This window comes from Helianthus annuus, chromosome 7 (genome assembly GCF_002127325.2).
Source record: "Helianthus annuus cultivar XRQ/B chromosome 7, HanXRQr2.0-SUNRISE, whole genome shotgun sequence".
In the NCBI taxonomy this organism is placed as follows: Eukaryota; Viridiplantae; Streptophyta; class Magnoliopsida; order Asterales; family Asteraceae; genus Helianthus; species Helianthus annuus.
This window is the reverse complement of record NC_035439.2, coordinates 102,978,487-102,992,986: the sequence shown is the minus strand read 5'-3', so window position 1 is coordinate 102,992,986 and position 14,500 is coordinate 102,978,487.

The following is a 14,500-nucleotide window of genomic DNA, read 5'->3' as shown; positions in this document are numbered from 1 at the left end:
TTGCCCACAAACATCCTCTCAAAATGGAAGGGCCGAACGTATGATTCGCCGCTTGAATGACATCATTCGAGCCCTCTTAATTCATGCGAATCTACCTCCTTCGTTTTGGGTTGAAGCCCTCCACACTGCTACCTACCTACACAATATCCTACCCACCAAAAGACTAAATTTCTACACACCTACCTTTGTTCTTTACCTCCGTCACCCAGCCTATGACCACTTACGGGTGTTCGGATGTGCTTGCTACCCCAACACATCCGCTACCCAACCCCATAAACTTCACCATAGGTCCATGCGATGTATATTCCTCGGGTATCCCCCTGATTTCCGTGGCTACCGTTGCTTGGACCCTACCACAGGTAAGGTTCATGTAACAATTCTCATTAAAATCCATAATTAGGATGATAATTAGTCAATTAGAAAACCCTAACTGAGACACCCAAGTAATTCTGCACTAACCCTAAAATTTTCAGAATAATCGAAATCAGGATCAGGGCCCCTAAAACTCAAGGGGGGTTAAACCCTATTGATAATTATCTTAAAAATGTGTTGTACAGATTGAATTTCGATTTTTAGATGATTCATGCAAGCTAGTCCCGTTTCCAGCTAGCCTAGGTAATTAGACTGCACCCTTTACGGACCGTAAAGGGAAAAGCCATACGGTCCGTAAGCCTGTCCAAAAATCACTATAAATAGCAGACATTGGCACTTGCCTTCTGTTGTTAATTCGACGCACAAATTCTCTGTAGACGTTAAGATATAGCAAGAACAGTCACAAAACACACACCTTAGTATCAAATTGCTGCCGCAAAACAGGGTAATCACTTGATCGCTATTACGATTCATTTTCCGAGATCAATATATCCAATGAATGTTTAAGTGCCGCCCACACCAGGGTGATACTTTGTCGTTCGTCGTTAAATCAATGGATGTTTAAGTATCGCACTTTGTCGTTCGTTGTGAGAATTTGATTTCGTGAGTTATCGTGACTGCTGTATTGATCACTAACCCAGTTTTGTGTGCATTATTATTATTTTAGGTTAAACAAGGCTAAATCATATTCTGTCCGTGTTAAAACTGCAATGTGAGTCATTCTCTTTTTATCAAATGTTTTACAATACTCCAAATTATTTTCAGAATTATAAATTACAGTGACTAAGTTTATGTAATCACCAAATTACAGCCAGTATGTGGGGTATTGTGCACATTACTACTGTTTTTATCACTTTAGGTGGGCGAACCTAAAATTTAGTGATACGTCATTCATTGGGGCGGGCAGCCAATGGTGATATGACCACTGTCACAGATCCGGTCGAGTGACAAATACTGTGGGTAGTTGGTTGATATCAGAAACATATGTAAAAGATCTTAATACTGTAAATTATAATAAATGCGTCGTTTTTAGTAAATAGAATGATTCACTCAGTATTTCCCCGCTGACAAAACCTTTTTCAAACATGTTTCAGGTGATCTATTGTAATTCAGGAAAAGTGCTGGGAAGCAGTGCAGGCTTAAAATAGTGGCTCATTATAAAATAAATACGTTTTGTAAAAATAAGGATTTCTCAGTAAAACCTTATTATTGTAAATTATCGGGATTTTATCCCGAGTTGTGAAATAAAATAATCGGGAAAAGTTTTTAGCTTTAAAACGATCCTGATGATAATAAACTTCCGCTGCTAAATAAAATCACATAATTAAATATCACGGGATTTCTGTCCCGCGGCTCCTGAAACGGGTCAAACCGGGTCGGGGGCCGTGACAGAAATGAGGTGGTATCAGAGCCACTGAGTTAAGCTAATTAAGTATTTAAAAGATACTTAATTTTTCCTGATTACTATTATGTGATTATGTGTTTTATTAAACTGATTATTTGTTAGTTACAGTATCGGTAAGAAAAAGCTGCAAGATATCTATCTTAAATTAGATAGGTCAATCTATGAAGAGGGAAGTTCATCTTCAAAACTCCCTACAATTCCTGAAGAAGGAATATTTGTGCGAAAAGCACAATATGAAAAACCGCTTTCTCCTAGAAAAAGGAGTATGATTATTAAGAAAAGTAAAGAGCAAATCCGAGAAAAGAGGATTAAAAAGGAAACCCAGGAGTTAATCAATAAATCACTATAAGAAGATAAGCTAGATGAGAAATGGGCAAATTTGTATATGTTAGCTACAGTAGCAGAACATGCAAATCTTTAAAAAACCCTAAGTCTAGTAATAGCACTTCCCAGTAAATAAATAAATAAATCCGAGTGTGTTCTTTCCTGTATTTTGTACAAATAGTGTGCAATAAAACTTTGATGTTTATTGGTTAAACTTTGTTTCAAAGTTTTAACTTAGTATTTTGTGCATTTTGCATATATGCTACACAGCATGAATGAGATATCTGAAGCCTTTCAGAACCTCGATCTTTACCCGGTGAATGTAGAAGTTTCCCAAGATTTCACTGGATACTTTGCTGATGTGGAACAACTTGTAGAATTCCATGCTCCACCTTTGCCAAAGCCAAAACGAAAGAAAAGAAAGAATTATGTGTGGGGAAGTCGTATACGTAGGAAAAAGCCAGTTCCGAAACTTCCAAAAATAAACAACCCTTTAGAAAAAGGAAAAGAAATTGAAATCAAGGAGAGTTCTAAACAGCAAGAGATGGAAACTGAAGTCAAGAAAGATTCTAGGCAAATGGAAGAACAGTTTGAGGAATATTCTAAAGATATAGAAATGGAAGTAGGACAAGGTTCTAGACCAACTCAGATGGAAATTGGAGAGAGTTCAAACCAAAACCAGGGAATAACTTTTCAGGATGAAATAGATTTTCTATTAGAAAATTATGAGACTATTCAGCCTGTCAATACGAATGTTTTTTTTTACCTATCCTAGTGAAAATCCACTCCCTATGAATCTTGAACCAGCAATTCCAGAACCAATAGTACACTCCCAACCTGTAGAAATGGACGAATGGTGGACAAATGATTGGCAATTTCAAAATATTGTCAACGACCCTTATTCTTTTTTTCCACAATTCGATCCAGAACCCCTACCTAATCCACCAACGAGTAACGAAAATATGGCGGAACTTCGTCATTATGGTGAAGAATTGATGGATGCAGGAAATAGAATCAGGGAGATAGGGGGACAAATTGCCTGGAAGTATGACGAAAGGGAACTTCGTTTTTAGGATAACGAGTGACGAGAGATAGGAGGATAGTAAAACTATAGTTGTGTAATAGTAATAGTGAAATCAGTTGTAACTACGAATAAAACCTTGTAAAATATTGGTGTGTATTGATGCATACTATAACCAATATAAAATGAAATCGAGAAATCGATAGTTTTGACCATACGTGTATTGTAAATTGTGTGATTGTTTGTGTATAATTGCTATTTATCAGATACTAATAAAAATTATATATATTATCAGATGGCAAATATTGGTAATGAACTAGTAAATGAGGTTAATCAGTCGGAGCAACATCCAGGAGATCAATATATGACTAGACAAGATATTGAAAATATTGTTGCTCAAGGGATAGCTAATGCTATTCCAGCATTCGTTGCTGCTGTAAAAAGTCCAATCGAACCGCAACATATCATTCCTAGCAAACGTATTTCTGAAGATAACTTCAGTAATAGTATAAATGGGGGCATTAATCATGATAATGAATCCCAGCACACGCCGCTCCCTAAGAAACAGAAAGCTGCAACACCTGGTTGCACTTTCAAAGAATTCCTTGCTTGTAAACCACTGAATTTGCAGGCAATGAAGGAGCAACTGCATCACTGCGTTGGTTAGAGAAAACCGAAGCAGTAATTGCAATAAGTAAGTGTGCCAAAGGTGATCAAGTCATGTACGCATCAAATTTGTTTAAAGAAGGAGCACTTGAATGGTGGAACACTGTGTTACAAGCTAAAGGAAGAAATAGGGCTTATGCTATGACTTGGGAATAATTTAAGAGTCTTGTCGAAAGAAAATTCTGTCCCGAATACGAAAAGGAACAAATGGCAAATAAGTTCCTAACTCATCGGATGTTAGGTGTAGATTGTCGTGGTTATACTTCGACATTCTTCGAATATGCGAGAGTGGTACCTACCCTGGCTTCGCCAGAACCGGTACTCATTTCTCGTTATATTTGGGGATTAATTAGCGAAATTCGCAATATCGTTAAAGCTGCGAGACCTCGCACTATTGACGATGCAGTAGAATTAGCTAACACCCTAACTGATGAACTGATACGCACAAGAGATGAAGATAGGAAGAAAGAATTAGCTCAGAAAATTACCCAAGGATTTAGGGTGGGTAATAATAGTAATTTTAAAAAGAAAGGAGCAGGGCAATCTTCAGCACAACCATTCTGCAAAATTTGCAAAAAGAATCATTTTGGAAGATGTAATAAACTTTGCAATTTTTGCAAAACGATAGGACATCGTGAAGAAAACTGCAGGAAGAAATCCATAATTTGTTACAATTGTGGAGAAGCCGGACATTTCAAAACAGAATGTCCTAAGTTAGCCAAACCAGTAGACAACAAACCCAAAGCGACCGAAGGAGCTACTAAGAAGAATGCCAGAGCATTCCAGCTAACCACTCAAGAAGCAGAGCTCATCCCGGATGTGATAGCTGGTACGTTTTTAGTTCACAACGTTTATGCAAAAGTATTATTTGACTCTGGTGCAAACCAAAGTTTTATAAATACTTCATTCTGTCAAGCTCTTAAGTTACCCTTAACTACCATTAGGCAGATTTTTACAGTTGAAACCGCAGATGGGAATTCAGTAAAAATCAATCAGGTTTTGCAAAAAGTAGAAATAGAACTCTCAGGTCATAAATTTGCTGCAAACCTATTGCCTATGAAATTAGCTGAATTTGATGTTGTGTTAGGAATGGATTGGTTAATAGCCAACCATGCTCAAATCATTTGTGATAGAAACACTATAGAAATTCAATCACCTACTGGGAAAGTAATCATGATTACAGGAGATAAACCTCGAAAGCCACTGAAGTTCATATCAGTAATGAAAGTTGCTAATTATGAACGAAAACAAGGAATAGTATATATGATTTCAGTAATCATTAATACTAAAGGTAAGGAACTTAAGGAAATTCCTGTAGTCTCAGAATACCCAGATGTATTTCCGGAAGATTTACCTGGGTTACCACCAGATAGGGAGGTAGAATTTAGGATTCATCTAATTCCAGGAACTACACCGATAGCCAAGGCACCCTATCGATTAGCTCCTACCGAAATGCTAGAATTGAAGAAGCAATTAGATGAATTACTAAGCAAAGGATTTATACAACCTAGTTCATCCCCTTGGGGTGCACCAGTGTTGTTTGTGAAAAAGAAAGATGGATCAATGAGAATGTGTATCGATTATAGAGAGTTAAATAAGGTTACAATTGAGAATCGATACCCATTACCTAGGATTGATGATCTTTTTGATCAATTGCAAGGCGCTAAGTACTTTTCTAAGATAGACTTGCGCTCCGGATATCATCAATTAAAGGTTCAAGAAGAAGACATACCTAAAACTGCTTTTAGAACTAGGTATGGACACTATGAGTTTACAGTCATGCCCTTTGGGTTAACTAATGCACCTGCGGCATTTATGGACATGATGAACAGAATCTGTAAACCATATTTGGATAAATTTGTAATTGTTTTCATAGACGATATACTTATTTATTCAAAAAGTCAGGTCGAACATTGTCAGCACTTGCATGCACTCTTAACTTTGTTAAGAAAAGAAAAGTTATACGCCAAATTCTCGAAGTGTGAATTTTGGCTACAAGAAGTGCAATTTTTAGGACATATGGTGAATCACGAAGGTATTCACGTAGATCCTGCTAAGATAGAAGCAATTACCAATTGGAAGGTTCCGCAAACCGCAATGGAAATTAGAAGTTTTATAGGTTTAGCCGGGTATTATAGACGGTTTATTAAGGATTTTTCCAAGATAGCTGTACCATTAACTAAGCTAACTTGTAAAGCCATTAAGTTTGAATGGGGACCTAAACAAGAAGAAGCCTTTAGAATCTTGAAGCAGAAATTAACCAATGCACCAATCTTAGCCTTACCAGAAGGAACAGAAGATTTTGAAGTATATTGTGATGCTTTAAAATTAAGATTCGGATGTGTGTTAATGCAACGCAAGAAGGTAATTGCGTATGCTTCTAGACAATTGAAAAAGCATGAAGAAAACTATACGACTCATGATTTAGAATTAGGAGCTATAGTTTTTTTGCTCTTAAGATATGGAGACATTATCTGTATGGAAGTAAGTTTACTGTTTATACAGATCATAAAAGTTTAAGGTATATATTTGGGCAAAAAGAGTTAAATATGAGGCAAAGGAGATGGATGGAAATCCTGAGTGATTACGACTGTGATATTCAATATCACGAAGGAAAGGCAAACGTAGTCGCAGACGCCTTAAGTCGTAAGTATCATGAGAAGCAAAGGCGAGTCCGTGCTCTTAGAATAAATCTACAAGTAGATTTAATGGAAAAATTGAAGGAAATTCAGGAAACGGCAATCAAGGACGATGCCGAAGGAATGAAAGGTTAACTAAAAGAATTGGAACAAGGAAATGATGGAATTTGGAAATTCCATAAAAGCAGAATTTGGGTACCTAAGCAGGGAAATTTAAGATCAAAGATTTTAGAGGAAGCTCATAAATCTAGGTATACTATACACCCAGGAAACAATAAGATGTACCAAGATTTAAGAAAGAATTTCTGGTGGATAGGAATGAAAAAGGATATAGCCGAATATGTATCTAAGTGTTTAACCTGTTCACAAGTTAAAGTCGAACATCAGAAACCTTCAGGTAATGATGCGATTTGGGTAATTGTGGATCGATTAACCAAATCCGCTCATTTTCTACGAATAAAGGAAACCTTTAGCATGGAAAGGTTAGCCAAGTTGTACGTAGATGAAATAGTATCCTTACATGGAGTTCCACTCTCCTTTGTATCGGATAGAGATAGTCGTTTCACTTCCATTTTCTGGACAAGTTTCCAAGAATCAATGGGAACCCGACTCAATTTAAGTACTGCATATCATCCACAGACAGACGGGCAAAGTGAAAGGACAATCCAAACCCTAGAAGACATGCTCCGAGCATGTGTAATTGACTTTGGAGGTAATTGGGATAACCATTTACCATTAATCGAATTCTCCTATAATAATAGTTATCATTCAAGCATCGAAGCCGCTCCATTCGAAGCACTGTATGGACGCAAGTGCAGAACTCCCGTATGTTGGGCGGAAATAGGAGAAAGTCAATTATCAGGTCCATAAATCGTACAAGAAACCACAGACAAGATAACTCAAATCAAGGAAAGATTGAAAACAGCCAGAGATCGCCATAAAAGCTATGCAGACAATCATCGCAAGCCACTTGAATTCCAGATAGGAGACAAAGTACTGTTAAAAGTATCTCCTTGGAAAGGAGTCGTACGATTCGGTAAGAAAGGAAAACTGAGTCCCAGATATGTTGGACCATTCCCAATAATCCAACGAATAGGACCAGTAGCTTATCGCTTACAACTACCAGAAGAACTAGCTGGAGTACATGATGTATTTCATGTATCCAATCTTAAGAAATGTCTATCAGACGAATCCCTGGTAGTACCTCTTCAAGACATAGAGGTAAATGAAAAGCTGAAATTCATAGAGAAACCCTTACAAATAGAAGATAAGAAAATCAAGTTTCTCAAACACAAGCGACTAGTACTGGTGAAAGTCAAATGGAATTCAAAGAGAGGACCAGAATATACTTGGGAATTGGAGTCAGAAATGAAGCGGAAATACCCTCATCTATTTAAATGAATCCCGAGGACGAGATTTTTCTTAAGGTGGGGAGGATGTAACAATTCTCATTAAAATCCATAATTAGGATGATAATTAGTCAATAAGAAAACCCTAATTGAGACACCCAAGTAATTCTGCACTAACCCTAAAATTTTCAGAATAATCAGGATCAGGGCCCCTAAAACTCAAAGGGGGTTAAACCCTATTGATAATTATCTTAAAAATGTGTTGTACAGATTGAATTTCGATTTTTAGATGATTCATGCAAGCTAGTCCCGTTTCCAGCTAGCCTAGGTAATTAGACTGCACCCTTTACGGACCGTAAAGGGAAAAGCCATACGGTCCGTAAGCCTGTCCAAAAATCACTATAAATAGCAGACATTGGCACTTGCCTTCTGTTGTTAATTCGACACATAAATTCTCTGTAGACGTTAAGATATAGCAAGAACAGTCACAAAACACACACCTTAGTATCAAATTGCTACCGCAAAACAGGGTAATCACTCGATCGCTATTACGATTCATTTTCCGAGATCATTATATCCAATGAATGTTTAAGTGCCGCCCACACCAGGGTGATACTTTGTCGTTCGTCGTTAAATCGATGGATGTTTAAGTATCGCACTTTGTCGTTCGTTGTGAGAATTTGATTTCGTGAGTTATCGTGACTGCTGTATTGATCACTAACCCGGTTTTGTGTGCATTATTATTATTTTAGGTTAAACAAGGCTAAATCATATTCTGTCCATGTTAAAACTGCAATGTGAGTCATTCTCTTTTTATCAAATGTTTTACAATACTCCAAATTATTTTCAGAATTATAAATTACAGTGATTAAGTTTATGTAATCACCAAATTACAGCCAGTATGTGGGGTATTGTGCACATTACTACTGTTTTTATCACTTTAGGTGGGCGAACCTAAAATTTAGTGATACGTCATTCATTGGGACAGCCAATGGTGATATGACCACTGTCACAGATCCGTTCGAGTGACAAATACTGTGGGTAGTTGGTTGATATCAGAAACATATGTAAAAGATCTTAATACTGTAAATTATAATAAATGTATCGTTTTTAGTAAATAGAATGATTCACTCAGTATTTCCCCGCTGACAAAACCCTTTTCAAACATGTTTCAGGTGATCTATTGTAATTCAGGAAAAGTGCTGGGAAGCAGTGCAGGCTTAAAATAGTGGCTCATTATAAAATAAATATGTTTTGTAAAAATAAGGATTTCTCAGTAAAACCTTATTATTGTAAATTATCGGGATTTTATCCCGAGTTGTGAAATAAAATAATCGGGAAAAGTTTTTAGCTTTAAAACGATCCTGATGATAATAAACTTCCGCTGCTAAATAAAATCACATAATTAAATATCACGGGATTTCTGTCCCGCGGCTCCTGAAACGGGTCAAACCGGGTCGGGGGCCATGACAGTTCACATCTCCCGACATGTGACCTTTGATGAGCACGTGTTCCCTTATACACTTCCTCATCCACCTACCTCCTACAATTTTTTGGATGACACCTTACCAACGGGCTTTACATTCCACAGGCCTGTTTCACAGCCCGTTACCCAGCCCAATACCCAACCCGTACCACCCCCTGCCACGACCCCATACCAATTTACTTATTCTCGCCGGCCCAAAACAGTCCCTCATGTGCCAGCCCACCCTACAGGCCTAATGCCCTTATCGAACTCCTCGGCCCAACATCCAACCCAACCCCAGCCTATCCCACCGTCAGCCCCGGCCCCACCTCCAAACCTGTCTCAGCTCGTCTCACAGTCAGCCCCTGCCCAAACCCAAAACCAGCCCACCTCTTCGGCCACTAACCAACACCCTATGACCACTCGTTCCAAATCCCGTTCCACTCACCCGGCCATCCACAATACCCTATCTATCTCACCAGTCCCTAATTCCTATGCCAAAGCCCTAACTGATCCTAATTGGTTGCATGCCATGCAAACCGAATATACGGCTTTACAGGATAATGAAACATGGGAGCTGGTTCCTCGTCCACTTGACCATCCCGTTATCCGCTGCATGTGGTTATTCCGGCACAAATTTAAGTCGGACGGCTCGTTGGAACGATACATGGCTAGGTTGGTGGTTAATGGAAATTCCCAAACCGTTGGTGTGGATTGTGATGAGACATTTAGCCCAGTTGTTAAACCGGCTACTATTCGTACTGTTTTGTCCTTGGCTGTCTCACGTTCTTGGCCGATTCATCAGCTCGACGTCAAGAATGCGTTTTTGCACGGGAACCTACAGGAGACAGTGTTTATGCACCAACCACCAGGTTTTTATGATAGACAGTTTCCTAATCATGTTTGTCGTTTGAAGAAATCATTGTACGGGCTAAAGCAGGCACCCAGGGCATGGTACACTTGGTTTGCCACTTTTATTACCTCTAAGGGTTTTCGCAGCAGTACCTGTGACAAGTCTTTATTTGTTTATCATCAGGACCCATCAAATATTGCATATCTATTATTATATGTTGATGATATAGTTATTACAGCTTCTAATGAATGTCTGTTGAACAACATTATTGGCACGCTTTCAAAGGAATTTGCCATGACTGATTTGGGACGTTTGCATCATTTTTTGGGAATAAAAGTCACACATCAGAAGTTCGGTATTTTTTTGTCACAGGCACAGTATGCCAAGGACATTATTGCTCGTGCTTCCATGACCTCGTGCAAACCGTGCTCCACACCAGTTGATCTTTCTTCTAAATTAAGTGCTACCGAAGGCCAATTATTTTCGGATCCGACTCTATATCGAAGTTTGGCGGGTGCTTTGCAATATTTAACTTTCACGCGTCCTGATCTGTCTTATGCAGTTCAACAGGTTTGTTTATTCATGCACGAGCCCAGGGATCCGCATTTTGCGTTTATGAAACGTATAATACGATATTTGCAGGGCACTATTGATTACGGTATAAGGATTGGTCGGTCGAATAACAATGATTTGGTGGCTTATTCTGATGCTGATTGGGGCGGTTGCCCCGATTCTAGACGTTCCACATCCGGTTATTGTGTGTTCCTTGGTGATAACCTTATTTCTTGGTCCGCGAAACGTCAGCCTACGGTTTCACGCTCTAGTGCAGAAGCTGAATATAGGGGGGTCGCTAATGCAGTTGCTGAGACAACTTGGATTCGCAACCTGTTGTTTGAGTTACACACACCCTTATCTCGTGCATCGGTTATTTTCTGTGACAATGTTTCGGCGGTTTACTTGTCCAACAATCCGGTTCAACATCAAAGGACAAAACATATAGAGATCGACATACACTTCGTCCGTGAGAAGGTTCGTCTTGGGCACATTAAAGTTCTTCACGTGCCCTCCTCTATGCAGTACGCGAATATATTTACAAAGGGGTTATCTCGTGAACTATTCCAATCTTTTCGGTCCAGCTTGAGCGTCTGTCCTCCGCCCGCTCAAACTGAGGGGGTGTCTTAGCATAACCGACTTACACATATTTTAGGAATAGATTACAATTGTATTATTAGGAGATAATCTTTGTATTATTGCTGTATATCCTTTCCTTTATTATGGTTGTATGATCCCTATATATAGGGCCCTTGTTTATCAATAATACATCGACAATTACAACCACAATTACTTTTAAACACAAGACGTTTTAATTTAAACAAAATCATAACAAAACTAACCTCGGAGATACGGGTTTAGGTTTGCATAATTTTTGAGGACGACTCGGCTTGTGGATTTTTTTTTTCTTTTTGCCTGCTAAATAAGGTACGGATTCGTGACCCTTTACATCGTAGTATAACTTTATTTAATTCCGTTACTCTTTGGTACGGATTCTGTTTCTTTTCATCATAGTATAATTTCCAATTCCTTCTACGGGTACGAATTCTTAAGTCTTGATACCGTAACGTAATTTTATTTTAATTACTCTTAGTACAGATCTATGTCTTTGTTTTAGAGTATGATTGTCATGGTTTGATACCTATATTTGTTTGATATGTGATACGTTATCTGAGTCAGTATTGTATCTGTCTACATGTTTGTTAGTATGTTATAGCATGCCATACCTCAGACTTGTATCATGGTCGCATGTTCCTGTTAGTATTATTTTCAGTTGCCTTAAATTATTTATAAGGCCTTAGTATATGTACTCTGTCACCCAAGCATGTCTGGCTTGTCGTTTGGGCGTCAACGGCATGGCACTTATCGTGACAGTGCGTAATCAAAGTTCACGGCGTCTCTAGCCCGTGCTTGTGTAGCACCTTGGCTACTAGAGGCGTATAGATCGATCTTAGCTCTGAGTTTGAGTTTGTTTGTTTGTCTGGAGATGGAATAATGGGTGAACGCCACACTCACCATCTCATAGGTGCATGGACTAGCTAGCTGTGTACCAGTCTGTTCTGTTTATGGCTTTGGGTGCTTCTGTGTTACACGACTTAGTTTGTTGATATATCTGTCGTGTAAGTCAGTATACATTTCTGTATGTGAATATGTTCAGTATTTATTCTGATATGTTTTGTACGCATCTGATTGTGCTTCCGATCGTGTATGGGGTTCTGCTTCCGATTATGTTCAGTATCTCTATTCTGATATGTGTACGAATAAGGTTATGTTTCTGATCAGTATTGGGTTAAGTATGCTTCTGACTATGTTCAATGTCCGATTCTGTTATGTATTAGTTAGGTCTGTTTCGACTCAGTATCTATACCGGTTTGTATCAATTTCATCTCAGTATCAGTCTTGATTTAGATTTAGATTCGGTGTTATACGTTTAGTTTGTATCCGTCAGTACATGTATTCAGTATTTGATTCAATGTTTGTTCTATTCTTGCCGTTGGATCTGTCTTTATTTCGTGTCGATTCTCTCAATCGGTTTAAGTAATTTCGTAAGGATTACATTATTCTACTTTTAAACTCAAGTTATCTAGATTATTTTGGTTATTAAATATGAATCTACAAATCTATAAAAATAGTTATTTTAATTAAATAATAACTTACGGAATTTGATTAATTAAAAGATATGAATTTGAATCTAAGCGTGTATTTAGAGATAACAGTTCGACAATTTTTTTTTCTTTTAAAGATCATGGGATTTTAAATGGTATTTAAAATGTTTTGGCTTAGCTAATTGTTTTGTTTCTATTTCCCATGTCGTTTTACGGAATGGTCGAAAGTGTTTCATTCGGAAAAACAGATTATTTAAATTATTCTATTTTTAGAATATAAGTTTTCAAAGATAGAAAATTAGCTCTTTCTGTCCAATGATGATTTGCTATGAAATAAGATAAACTATTTTATGTTGATGAAGTTCAAACGTTCAATATAAGAAAATAGCTTTGTCAAGTATCTTGTTCTAAAAATAATAGCATTATTAAACATTCTTCAAACTATTTGATAGTCATTAGTTTTTGATTTGTTCAAACGTTTCATTGACAAACGATTGGTTAGAATTTGTTTTTTTTATACGAATACTAGATTACTTAAATGATGTTTTAAAATAAGTCCGTTTATACGATAAAAACGTTTTTGATATTATGGTCAACGATGCATCAGTTTCTAGTTTCTACATCGGTTTTGTGTTGGGTTCAGTAACAGTTATGTATATGTCAGCCTTTCGTGTCAGTTTCCGTTACAGTTTCAGATCGGTTCGTGTATCAGTTTTTGTATCAGTCCTATGCCTGCATCTATTTTCAGTACTCGTGTCCGTAAGCGTCCCAATTTTTGTCATGTTGTGTTTTGCTTTCACTGATATGACTTTACTTGTACTGTTGATTTCTCCGTTACTGAGCAATTTTTGGCTCAGCCGTAGTTTTCTTTATGTGTTTGTCCTTTTTGTTTTACAGGTAATCTGGGATTTCAGTGAGAAGCGTTAGGAAGTTGATGACCAAGATTCTTTATTTCAGTAATGTAATAAATGTAATTAGGATCTTTTTATTTAATATTATGGATTAGTTTTAGTTTTGATATCTGTAAGAGTGACACGTCAGCCCTAGCGGGTTTGGGGTGTTACAAATCTTATTTCCTTATTAAATGGGATTGCAGCCATGGCGGATTGGGCAAAAACAAGTTCCGCTGTGGTTGTTGTTGCTGGGCTAAACCATTCATCCTTCATACACCGATCACCAAATCGGCTTAGCCGAGACCAAATGCACTTTCTTTTAGAGTGACTAGCTCCGTCATGCCTTGCTGCTCTGCCCCCTTTCTTAGCTTCGTAGCCCCGTTTCTTTCATCCTGCTAAACGAATCAAATCCAAAGCCTCCTGCTTGACGGATTCTTTATGCTCGTTTTTTCCGCAACCCGGTTGGACTCTTATCACACGAACAAGCCGATATTCTCAACACAAAAGAAATAAGCCGGCACCTCCCACTTTTCTTTCTGATTTCCGCCAGTAGCCAACCAAGCTACCTAGCAGGTTGCCATCTCCTTCCGGTTCTTCGATCAATAAAACTGGGTTAACAAGCCTCCTGATTTGGCCTAAATCACGACTCGTCTCTGCTACCACCAATTTGGTAGCAAGATTTTGGTTTTAGGGGGTAAGAGTGTCAGCGGGGTAAAACCCCAGGGTAAAATTGCATTTTACTCAAATAATAAAGACACTTTAGATTCAACATCAATAGTTCAACACCTATGATGCTTGGATAATCACATGGTCCAATTTAATACTACTAGCCCAATTGAAAGTATAATAAGCTGAC